Genomic DNA, 12,546 nt, shown 5'->3' on the forward strand with positions numbered 1-12,546 from the left:
TGTTGTGCTCTTCGATATAGATTAGGGAAAATCTTGCAAAGTAAATCCGTAAAAGGCTTCGTCATAGGGAATAAATAGATTAAAGGACAGGATCTTTTATTTCTCTTTATTTATAAAATATAATAAATTTATAAATAATTTTCTTTATTTATAAATTTTATAAATGCTACAAACTTCAGTAGGAATTATCCATTTTATAACTTTTATACGTTTTCTTATGCTAAAAAATTTTAGCCAATTTTATTCAAACACACTTCAAGAAAGCTGTAGTTATTAACAAATGGAAACCTAAATTAAAAGTCGTAGAAAAGTTAACATGGACTTTAAAAATTGGTAGTAAGTATTCTTACCACGGCCTTAGAAAGGGCTAAGCGGGCTTTTGTTTTGGAAAAAAATACTGGTAAAAAAAAAGATCAAAAACAAAACTGGTAAATTGCAATCTAACACCAAATTAGCATTCGTTGTCTCACAACGATTAAGCTTTCTTGCTACAACGATGTGGAGTAGGATAAGCAAAACTTTACTATTTCTAACTGGATAGAGAGCCTGTTGACTGAACAGCGGGGATTCTTCCCTTGTCCAGTTGTTATCGGTGCATCTTGTAAAAACATTTCCGATGACAAGAATAAAAAAATAAATGAAAATGAATATAACAGCTTTTCTTTATTCATAAGCAGCAATACATGTGATTCATTGATATTATCATCTGAAATACAAAACATTATATTTTGTAAAATAAGTGTTGGAAACGTACACACTTTTAAATATAGTTTCCCTTCAAAATCATCTATTAGAAATGAAAATAAGTCTAATTGCTTCGAACAGGCATATGGTGATAGAATCGGAAATTAAGTTCTAGTTCAAAATCTTTTAATTTTCAGGCACAGGCGGTGATGTTTAATACTTTCAGCTAACAATGGTTCATAGCACTTTATTTTTCATAAGCATCTTATGTTTTTTTCTTCTTCTTTTTCTAAATTTAACCTAGGAAAAAAAAGGGAAAACAATTAAAAAATTATTAGTTATAAGCATCAGCATTCAATAATAGAACATTCAATAATAGAAGATAAAAAGAGTATTTTTAATGAGTCTAAAAATTGCTGTATTTTGCACTATATAAATCATATGAGCAATATTTTGAAGAATCATTTTCAAGAAATACATATTTTCCAAAAACTGACAGTTCATACAAAAATGAACCACGCATCGATGAGTTCGAGCAATATTTTGAATAATCATTTTTTAGAAATACTTTTTTTTTTTTAAATACTGACAATTCATACAAACCTTGAATTTCTTTTCAATGATAAGGACGAAAATGAACCACGCAGCGGTGAGTTCGCGCATTATAATGAAGAATTATTTTTTAGAAATACATATTTTCTAAATACTGACAATTCATACAAACCTAAAATTTCTTTTCAATGATAAGGACACAAATGAACCACGCAACGGCGAGTTCGCGCAATACTTTGAAGAATTATTTTTTAGAAATACATATTTTTTAAATACTGACAATTCATACAAACCTAAAATTTTTTTTTCAACGATAAGGACAAAAATGAACTACACATCGGTGAGTTCGCGTAATATTTTGAAGAATAATTTTTTAAGAAATGAATTTTTTTTAAATACTGACAATTCATACAAACCTTAAATTTCTTTTAAATGATAAGGATAAAAATTCGCGCAATATCAATGTGGAACCGTGAAACGGTGAGTCCGTATAAGCGAACCAGTTGGTCACCGGAAACGGCTAATAAGTAATATAGTGATTTTATTAATAATAAATATATAGAACAGAATGTTAAGTTTTCCCTTCAATATTTTATTATTTTTATTTTAAAGTGATAGCGAAATATATGTCCTTCTACTGAAATCCATAAATTTAATTCAAAATGATTTTCGCCACCAATATATACAACTAAATTATTTTTTATTTTTTTTCTCCAATGACCACCTGTGTTAACATTTTTTCGTCAATTCTGGCATTTACAGGACAGTTTTATTGGTCTCTCTTTCAGGGGCACCGTATTAGGTGGGCCAACGTTGCTGCCACAGTAAAGACAGATAGTACAGAGAAGGAAAGAACATCCATGCCTTGCCCGGGATTCGAACCCAGAATCTTTCTGATGCAAGGGCAGTTCCCTAACACCATGGCTAAAAGCCCTTATATAGCAAGACGGAAAAGAGAAAAAACTGGTACCTAAGACATTTCCTTCCAGAATTTTTTTCGAAAAAAATAAAATATCTGTAACTATCAAGATTTCTTTTATAATCTTAGCATATATATAAAACTGCTTCTTTTCCAGGATAAAGTAGATAATGTTGAATAATTTAAAAAAAGAATAAGTAAACTCCTCCTAAAAACTAGCTATAACTGAAAAGGTTTTACTACCAGCCTTTCCTCTTTTCCGTCTCGCTTTCACCCCTGCCTAACACCTACACAGGCCGGTCGGCACTAAATTACTCTATACCCAGAGATGCCAACTTTGCTCCGGACAGTAAATAAATATTTTCGAGTGGTACTTTATTAATGTGCGATTCTTGATATAATAAATTCAATTTAGTAGGTTTTGATCCACCACTATTTCTAAACAATTCGCAGGCTTATATAATTCACCAATTTATTTGCTAATTTAGTTTGTAGTTGTTTACCGTTTTTTAAATTATTATGATTCGTCGGGAGCAGTTGGCATCTCTGTATACCACTATATATTACTCTATCCCACTTTAATATTTAATATATATATTATATATTAAAGTGGTACCAAACTAGTCATCAAAGTAATTTGAATCTTTCATATCTTCGCAACCACTTCAAATTAGATAAAATTCATCCTGGATGTTATCAGACTTCTATGTATGCAATAAGTTTCCAAATCTTTGTGCTGATAAAGAAAATGTTATAATCCATTTTTAAAATTTACGAAATATATTTATAAATACTTTTAAAAAGACATTTATAAACATACATTACTTAAAAATTGAGTCGGCTGTTCAAAGACAGATATAAAATACGCATAAAAAAATTACTTCCACTAGTTGTAGTCAATAACCGTAATTAACCACGTTTACTATGTTGAGAAATAATCATTAAGGATGCAATTAATGGGTGAAGAGTTAAGCTCGAAACGCAAAATTTCACAGTTAGTATAATTACGGTTCTGTAATGCTAATAAAAGGATGCTAGAAATTAAGACTGAATTATCTCCATTCACTGAAATCTATTTTGGTCTAAATGACCTTGACATTAGACATGAACTGAAAACACAAATTCATTCTTCAAGTCTGCGGCGCATAATAGTTGTTTTATGCTTCGAAATGAAAAGTATTGATGTATAAAAGATTAAGCATTCACTTACAAAATAAGGTATTAAATGTCTCTAATCTAGTAATAATACGTAAGCGAAACTTTTTTCATGATGTTTGATTAGGACAAAAATTACTTAGAGAGGAAACTGACTTTATAATTCGATGGAAACATATACCATAATGTTCATTGATAAAATGTGGGGAGAAAAAAAAAATCTGTAAATCTACATATAAACAATACGAATGGCTTCTCAGAGCTGTGATCGGTTTCATATAATATCAGCTGTCGCAGTTGCAGCTGTCCTTCCATCCAGAAAGGATTAAATGTCCCAAATCTGATCTTTACGCGATGGAAGAAAAGTGCTGTCAGCCGTAATTTTCTTTTTTTAGCTTTTCAACTGTTTGTCACGTGAGTTTCGGTCTGCTTTTGATCGGATTTCAGATTTGTCCAACTCACGAAGAATAACTTTGATTGGATTTGGTGGGGATTTCCCGCAAAACCTAATGCACCCCCGTAACTAGCCAACTTGAAAGGTTTTTAAACGTGGAATAAATAAAAAAAATCAACGTGTTGACGGTTTTGTATTGTCATGGATTTCTGAGTAGAATTACATTCAGTTGGAGTGCAGAAGTTGTTAGGATGCTGCACCTCATCTACTACGGAATTTCCGCATTTTAAGAAAATATATTTCCAGAGGAAGCAAAGGTTGTTCATTCGTTTTTCACTAAACCAGAATTTAAAAAAATGTTTTTTACTATGTATACGTTAAACAGACATATATAAAATATCAGATAGGTTAATGGCCATGTTCTTAACCATTTGACGCAGACGGGACACCAGTGTCCCTTTTATGTATGCATGCCATATTATATACATATACGTATTATATATTTACATAGTTGATTAGATAAATTCTGCATCAAAGGGTTAATTTGGAAAAAAAAGTTATATTAAAAACCCTAATAGCTTTAAGTTTCTATTTTAGTTCACTATTACTGGGAAAATATATCACAGATGTTGGTGCATATGTTGTCGTCTTATGATATAATGTATCTTAACGAATAATGCACTATTTTTATAACTGTTGTGAATTTATAACAGTTACTTATGACTGTTGCAGAGATGCCAACTGCTCCGGATTCAACAGAATATTTTAAGAAACGGTAGAGAACTAATAACTAAAATGAGTAGCACATACGCCTTTGGAATTATTTATTCTATTTATTTATTTATTGCACAGCGCAGCAAGTTGGCTGGACAAAATGGCGTAGCACATACGCCTTTGGAATTATTTATTCTATTTATTTATTTATTGCACAGCGGAGCAAGTTGGTAACTCTGCTACACAAAATGGCGTATTACATAAGCCTTTGAAAATTATTTATTTATTTATTCTATTTATTTATTTATTGCACAGAGGAGCAAGTTGGCAACTCTGCTGGACAAAGTGGCGTGGCACATACGCCTTTGAAAATTATTTATTTATTGCACAGCGGGGCAAGTTGGCAACTCTGCTGGACAAAGTGGCGTAGCACATACGCCTTTGAAATGATTTCGAAGTAGATGTGAGTAAAAACCCTAGAAATCGAATTTACTAAACCAGGAATCATAAGTTTAAAGAATACCACTCGAAAATTTTTATCAATGCCGTTTCTCATTTTTTTAAATAATACAAAATCGTTATTTTAAGTTATGAATAAGCCTAATAGCTCATGAATGACCAAAGTTGATTTGCAAAATCGAATTAACTCTATTGAACTATTTCTTTTTTTACATTATACATGGATATTTATCGTACAAAATAATAATATCTGTGCATTTTGGATTCACACTATTTATAACGGTTTTAAGCCATCGATTAAGCTCAAAAATCTTACCACAAAGACTGTTAAAAAACGTAAACAAGTTTGTGACAGGAGCAAAAGACGACGTGATAAGGATAAACACATAAACATCTTCCGAAGCATTCGGTTTCAATCAAGTGCTATGAATCGTTTTCACGCTTAGCGAATGAATCGTTCGCGACCCGAAATTTGAATCGGAATCTTGTGTGTACGGTCGATTAGCAAAGTGGAGCGTGCATCCCGAACAGAACTTTTCTTGTGTTGAGGGTGACTGACTTCCTAGTAGTCAGTCTCAAGAATTCTAGAGACCGCACAAGAAGATAAATGCGCTAGACTTTAGATGACAAAAATGTTTTTATAATCTACCTCTGATCTGGCTTATATTAAATGTTTAAAAAAAATGTATAAAGGAACAAAAACAATCCTAAACTTATGCATGGATGCATAAGTTTAGGATATGAGCATGGATGATAGCGGTGGATTTAATTAAAGCCATTTAATAGTTTATTCGATTAATAGTAAGAGCAAGGTTTTTTAACACTTTGAATGAAAATTTTAGCCAAGTAGCAAGTGCCACATTAGACAATACATCATACCTGCCAACTTTTAATCACTTGCATTATCATTTTTCCCAGTGGTATTAAATGGAATTAAAACTTCAATTTTAAGCAAACAAATACGTTGTATTTGAGAAAAATTAAGTTGACATCCATGATAGTAACGCATATTAATATATGTGCTTAATTTTTGTAAGAATAGTGGTGATCAAAATCATTTAAAAATTAAGTTTATAAAAGAAAAAATAGTATATATTTACTACCACTTTATATATGAAAATAAAATCTTCCGGAAAATCCGGAAGAGTTGGCAGGTATGATACATTCTAATAGAAGTGACATACTTAAGCTCTTTGTTTTTTAAAGAATCGTGGTTACTGAGCGTTTAAGAGTAATTAGTTTTACATTTATAGTGTTTTATATCCGACTGGTACCGGAAAATGTTATCCCAAAATATTCAGAGCTGTTTTTAACCCTCTGCACTGGGATGTTGTCTCTGAGGCAAAGAATATAGAGGAATATATAATTCCCCTCTATATTCTTTGTCTGGGGTGCCATCAACAGTCACTACTGTAAAATTAAAATTTTTTATACCTTACCTTAATAATTAGTAACCGTATTATTTTAAGAATTTTAAAAAGTAAAGAATATACCATATTATGTTTTTTAAATGATTTAGTCCTTATAGTTCAAACGCGAAAAGTTCAAACAGCATTTTAAAGTATTCAGCGTGCAAAGGGTTTAACTAGTAATTCAAGAGGGTATATTTTCTAATTTTGCAACCACTTCAATTTAAATAATTTATTTATTGCTACACTTACTTAATTACTATAATTTATTTATTGCTACACTTATTTATATAATTTATTTATTGCTACACTTATTTATATAATTTATTTATTGCTACACTTACATATGCAAACTTTTGTGCTCAAAGACGGCTATATCTAATACTTATCAAAATGGTAATTTATTTACACATTAAAACAACATATATATGGCAGGAATTCTCACTTTGCATCAATTAAGCTTGAATTTCGCTGCCACTAGACAAAGTTCAACTAGTTGGCATCTTTGTATGATGAACAAAGCTGCCAACTTTCTACGCTTTTTGTAAAAATTTATTCTAGTCATAGCTATGTTGTGTCCCACCTTTTAGTTACACGCCTGCCAACTACTACCCTTTTTGCAGAATATTTTATAGAGTGATAAGACATTTAAAAATCAAAGCTTTTAGAATTTTTGGTTGTTTTGCCACCATTTTAAAGGCTTCAACACGAGAAAATTGAAAAAAAGTGGCTTCGCAATTGAACTTTTAATTCATTTCAATGTAGTGATGTGGAAAATAAGTTTAAATGAATTAAAAATAATACTTTAAAACATAAACATAGCTACCACTAGAATGCATTTTTACAAAAGCTTAGAAAGTTTGCAGCTCTGAGGTTACCTCGTGGTGGGCTTTAAAAATTAAGGGCAAAAATGTATATTAGTTTCGATCTTTAATTCTTCACCATTTCAAGTTAAAACGGAGCTGTCGACATCACTGTATCCGGTAAAGATTCGATTTCACCTAAATTAATTTTATTAACATTCAAAGGTTACGATAAGGTGAACATCGTACTAGAGCTAAGAACACTAGTATTGATAGACCAAAAACGGCTCAAATTTAGATAGCTGGATTGTCTCAAACATTAAAATTGACTGAATGGCAAAACAAAGCTAACAACCTGGCATCGGATTTTGGGGAAAGCCAAAATCATCAAGGGCTGTCGAAAAATATCTAATTTAATAAAATTTATTTATGTTGTTGCTGTTTCTAATGCTACTTGCCAATATCATCAAGCCTGCTTGGCGAAACTAATCGAATTCAAGGCAGAGAGTGCGCTTCTTGTTTTTCAGTGACGCCATCTATGACCGATAATACGACTTCAGCCACACACATCGGATCCATTACTACTTCCAGTCATTCATCCACAGGTCGTAATTTTGACCTGAACCAGAGAATGATCAATCTCAGTACCCCCAGAGGTATAATTTGTCATGGGAACATGGAGAACTCATTGTGCAGCTCTAGTGCAACGTAAATAAACATCTATAGTGTTCATAATAAAGACGGCTTACGACCTTGCTAAGTTGAAGAACATTTAGAACAAATTAGAGACACAATGATACACCTATGCTTGGAGCGGGATTCGAACCTGCTATCTCCACACCTTCGAATAAATTATTAATGGATATGATATTTTAAATGGTCCTTTTTTGAATCTAAATTGGTAGTTAACAGAAAAAATGTCAATTTAGTTTTAATTTAAATGTATTACCGCTTTATAAATCAGAACACTTTTTACATCACAGAACAAAGTTGCTAGTGTTAATGGATTAAGCAAGGTTCCCGCTGTCCGCGAAAGATTTTAGTAGTGATAGTAAATTTAGGTAGTGTTAGAAGATATTTCGTATTTTAATATACAACTTTATTGTTAAGTGGAATTTTCATGCATATACGAGTAGATATTTTTGGAAAACAAGTTTCTTGGTTACACGGAAATTAAAATATCGAAATTTGTTTTATTTTCGTTACCGCTTTTTAAAATTTTCATAGCCCGCGGGAACCTTGTTAAGTGTTAGCATCTCTTTCTTTTATTTGATGGCTTTAATCCATCTTTCCTATTACAGAGATGCCAACTTGCTCCGCTTTGTAAAAAAATATTTTCGAGTGGCAACGAAATTATTTTTAGTTAAGTGTTTTTAATTTTAAGTAATCTTTTCATCATTACGTATCACAAAAATTCAAAGTATCATATGAAATGTAACTTTATGGCAGTTATGCATGCCTGCCAACTCTTCCGGAAGATTTTATTTTCATATTTAAAGTGGTAGTAATTATATACTATTTTTTCTTTTATAATCTTAATTTTTAAATGATATTGATCACCACTATTCTTACAAAAATTAAGCACATATATTAGTATGCGTTACTGTCATGGTTGTCAACTTAAGTTTTCTAAAATACAACGTATTTGTTTGCATAAAATTGAAGTTTTGATTCCATTTTAATACCACTGGGAAAAATAATAATGGAAGGGATTAAAAGTTGGCGGGTATGCAGTTATGTCGTGGTGACACGTTAAAAAAGTAGGCGTAATTATCCGTATTGTACAAGTTTTACTAGGTAATTCGTTACCAATTTATTATAATTTGTGCAAAAAGCGGAGTAGTTGCGATCCCTGCTATTACTACGAAAAAAATCGCCTGGGGGAAGAAAAAAAAGCAAATTTTGAAAGATATTAATTTATTATATTATACCTATGCAGTATAAATAAATACATTAAAATCTTAAAATAATGGAAAATAAAACTAAATGAAGCAAAACAAAATTAACAGGGCAAAATAAGATTACAGAAAGTTTTAGAAATTGTTACAATAGATCCAACGGCTTGCAACAGTTAACCCTATCCAGTTGCAGGAAGCAAGGGTGAGTTAAGGGGGCGTTAAATGAGATTTTACGCTTGTCACCCATATACTGTCCGTTTGTGGGGGGTCAGATCAAGGGTCATTGTCCATTTGGAATACAATCTTGAGAAGGGAGCATGAGGACCTTGAAATTCATCGTTTCCCACACAAGGGTCGACGAGAACGAAATATAGCTATTTTAAATTAATATTTGGAAGGGAAAAAAAAAATTAGTTTTTCTCACCATACTTTTGCTAAGAAGTGGGGGCATCAAGTTAAAAATAACTTGCTTTTTTATTTTAATTTACTGGAATTCTACAGTTATAGAATTATGATTGATTTTATTCGCGGTTCTTAAAAAATTAAACAAAAGAATTTGAGAATCTTCGTAAATACCATATTATTTTAAGAATTATGAATAAATTTATACAGACGAGAAACCTATATTTTCAGAAAATTTAAGTGAATTTTTTAATTAATTTGGGGCTGTATTTTTCTATTTGATTGTATTTATTTGTCATGTCTAACTAGCGTGGGCCTAAGCTGAAAATAAGACTGGAAAATAAATAAAAAAGAAAAACTAGTGGTTGGTAATAAAACCATTTCCTGTTTGCTTTTTGTGTGAGGAGTTAAACAAGTTCTTACTACTCTTAAATACAAACTATTCATCGTTAAACGTTATATATTTTAACCTTAAACTCATATTAAAAAATTTATTTTATCTATATATATAATTCTTAGATTTATATATTTAATTTACCATGATTTTGCCAACCACTAAATGCAAATAAATAAATTTTAGATATAAGAGCAAATGATAGAAACAAAAATGAGTGTAAGCCATAGCAATCATGAAAAGTTTATTTTATTTATAATTGAAATTTCATTTGAAATCGAATTAATTTAACCTAATTTAAACGTTTCATTCAAAACATTTTAAATCGATTATGAATTTTGCTACCAATTTAAATACAAGAAATGAAATTTTTCCTGAAACTAAAAAAGAAAAGAAAAAAAAGCATTTTCGTGCGGGAAAAGTTTCTTAAGTCACAAAAAGATTTATGTCTTAAAAATTTTTTCTAAAAAACATAATTTTGATTATGTTTCTAAAATATTTTTGATTAATAAATAATTTAAATTTATTTGTTTTACAAAAGATTATGTGTCTGAAGGCACAAAATAATTATACACATTATTCCCGAGAAAGTTATTAAAAATTATAAAATTATTCCATTCTTAAATCGTTATCTTGCTATTTGCTTGTAAAATAGTTCTAACGATTGTAGAAGTTCGCAGTCAATATTGTAGAAGTTCACATCAAGCTTGAGGAATATTATATTAGAAATAAAGCATTCACACTTACACGTGAACACGTCATTACTATAGTATAGAAAGAGTCTGGAAATTGTTTTAAAGGTGTATCTAAATTTTTACTTACTTAGAAGTATTTATATGTGCTAAAATATTTTTTATTCCATTTATCCTGGTGTGAAAACTTCGAAACTGCTTTTCTAAAAAGAATTTAAAGTTAATTTTATGAAAATTTAAGTATTTTCGAGAAAATTGGTCACCACACTGTATTTTTTTCAGGTTGTGAATACCGTGTATTTGATGAAGAATCATAATGGGTACCTTACGTTTTGAAGAGGTTAAGAGCTAATAAATATCTCGTTCCTTTTAGACATATGTTCGTATCGAAGCAATTGCGCGACAACTTTCTACTATCTTGCTGAAAAAAATTGTTATGATTCGTTCGCTCGTTGTAACGAAACTGGGAAGGTTTTACGGTTCTATGCTATAAACAAAAAGCTGTAAAATTATTTCAAAATAATTTTTTTTATTATAAAACTGGTAGAAATAATATTTTCTTTTAGTAATTTTTTTTTCTCGCGGAATTAAGTAATGTGTTTTTACCTTTAAAGTGTTAAAATAAGCATTACATTTAGAGTTCAAAAATAAACTATGAAAGTTTATAACACAATTTTTAATAAGTAGATGTACAACGAATAGATTTTTTCTTTTTGAAAAAGTGCAGAAATTAAAAAAAAAATTCCCTGTCTGTTAATATGAAGCTAAATACTTACCAGTTAACGTAATGATTCCTTACACAAAGTTTACACAGAAAAACCTTATTTTCGTTCAAACATTTCCGTTCTATACCCCCTTCTCTTAAAAATAAAACTGTTGTCATACCTTTCCCACAACGAAATATTACAAGATGGTCAATATCAAAAGAAAACAAACCAACAGTTGTTCATCTTTTGGAAGGGAACAAGATATGGAAGGCACCCTTTGTAACTATGTCCGGTAACAGAAATAATCCCACCGTCCTTTTCAATTCTTATTTCCATAAACCATCCTTCAACGCACACGAACAAACACCTGATCCGTTAGGAAAAAACTACAAACCAACAATGGCAAGACAGCGCCAGAAGCATGAGATTCTAGAAGGTAACACGATCAGGGTGCTTGAGAATTAAAGAAAGGGGTGAAGGCCCAGATTTCCATTCCATCTGGCATCCTCCTGAGGGTGGTCCAACCGACAAAGGGTTACTTGGCGTGGGTGCTGCAGAGAAAGAAAATGTTGCCATTGATTGACAACAATTGATGAATCCTGTCATCGGGCTACTGTCCGTGGTTGATGCTGCTAACTACGTCAATTGAACTTGGAACAGGTGTGGATAAAAAAAGAATATTGAAATCATTTTTCAACACGTTGGGCTGGTGGGAGGGTAGAGGATCCAGACGTCAATCATTCTGAAGTTCAGATTTTTGTTGAGGTGATCAACCCCTGGAAGATGGGGCGAAAGAACTTGAAGAGTAGTTGCAAGATGAAAAGGAAGATTTAATATTTTGTAAGGAACTAGAGTTATCGTAATTATTGACAGGTCTCCTGGTGGTCTACATTAAATATTCTAGTGGTAGTAAATAGCTTATAAAAGCTAATGAAAAATGCTCTAGTTTAAAAACCAATTAAGGTTACTGGGTGGCTAAGCCTCCTGCCAACCCCGATGATTGCTTCGCATTAATTGTCGTTTCTGGGCAGACAATAGTTTTTCTACTAAAGTTAAAATTATTCACTTTTCTTCTCAATGCTTACAATGTTAGGTTTTGGTAAATGTATTCGAGAGTAAAGATCGTTGTGTTTGGTAAATGTATTCGAGAGTAAAGATCGTTGTGTTTAGTAAATGTATTCGAGAGTAAAGATCGTTGTGTTTGGTAAATGTATTCGAGAGTAAAGATCGTTGTGTTTGGTAAATGTATTCGAGAGTAAAGATCGTTGCGTTTGGTAAATGTATTCGAGAAAGATCGTTGTGTTTGGTAAATGTATTCGAGAGTAAAGATCGTTGTGTTTGGTAAATGTATTCGAGAGTAAAGA

At 31.1% G+C, this 12,546-nt stretch overlaps 1 protein-coding gene across 2 annotated transcripts in view; it reads right to left on the minus strand.

Annotated features, from left to right (window-relative positions):
• Positions 1-644: 644 nt before the first annotated feature.
• The window catches only part of LOC107438278 (ubiquitin carboxyl-terminal hydrolase isozyme L3), a 59,078-nt gene continuing 47,176 nt past the window's right edge, over positions 645-12,546 (minus strand). For both annotated transcript variants that reach the window (XM_087158957.1, XM_087158956.1), the window contains one exon: positions 645-984. The gene's annotated coding sequence lies outside the window, so the exon portion shown is untranslated. The remainder of the gene's footprint in view (positions 985-12,546) is intronic.

Source organism: Parasteatoda tepidariorum, chromosome 3, assembly GCF_982258835.1.
Source record: "Parasteatoda tepidariorum strain Cologne lab strain chromosome 3, Ptep-v5.0, whole genome shotgun sequence".
NCBI lineage: Eukaryota > Metazoa > Arthropoda > Arachnida > Araneae > Theridiidae > Parasteatoda > Parasteatoda tepidariorum.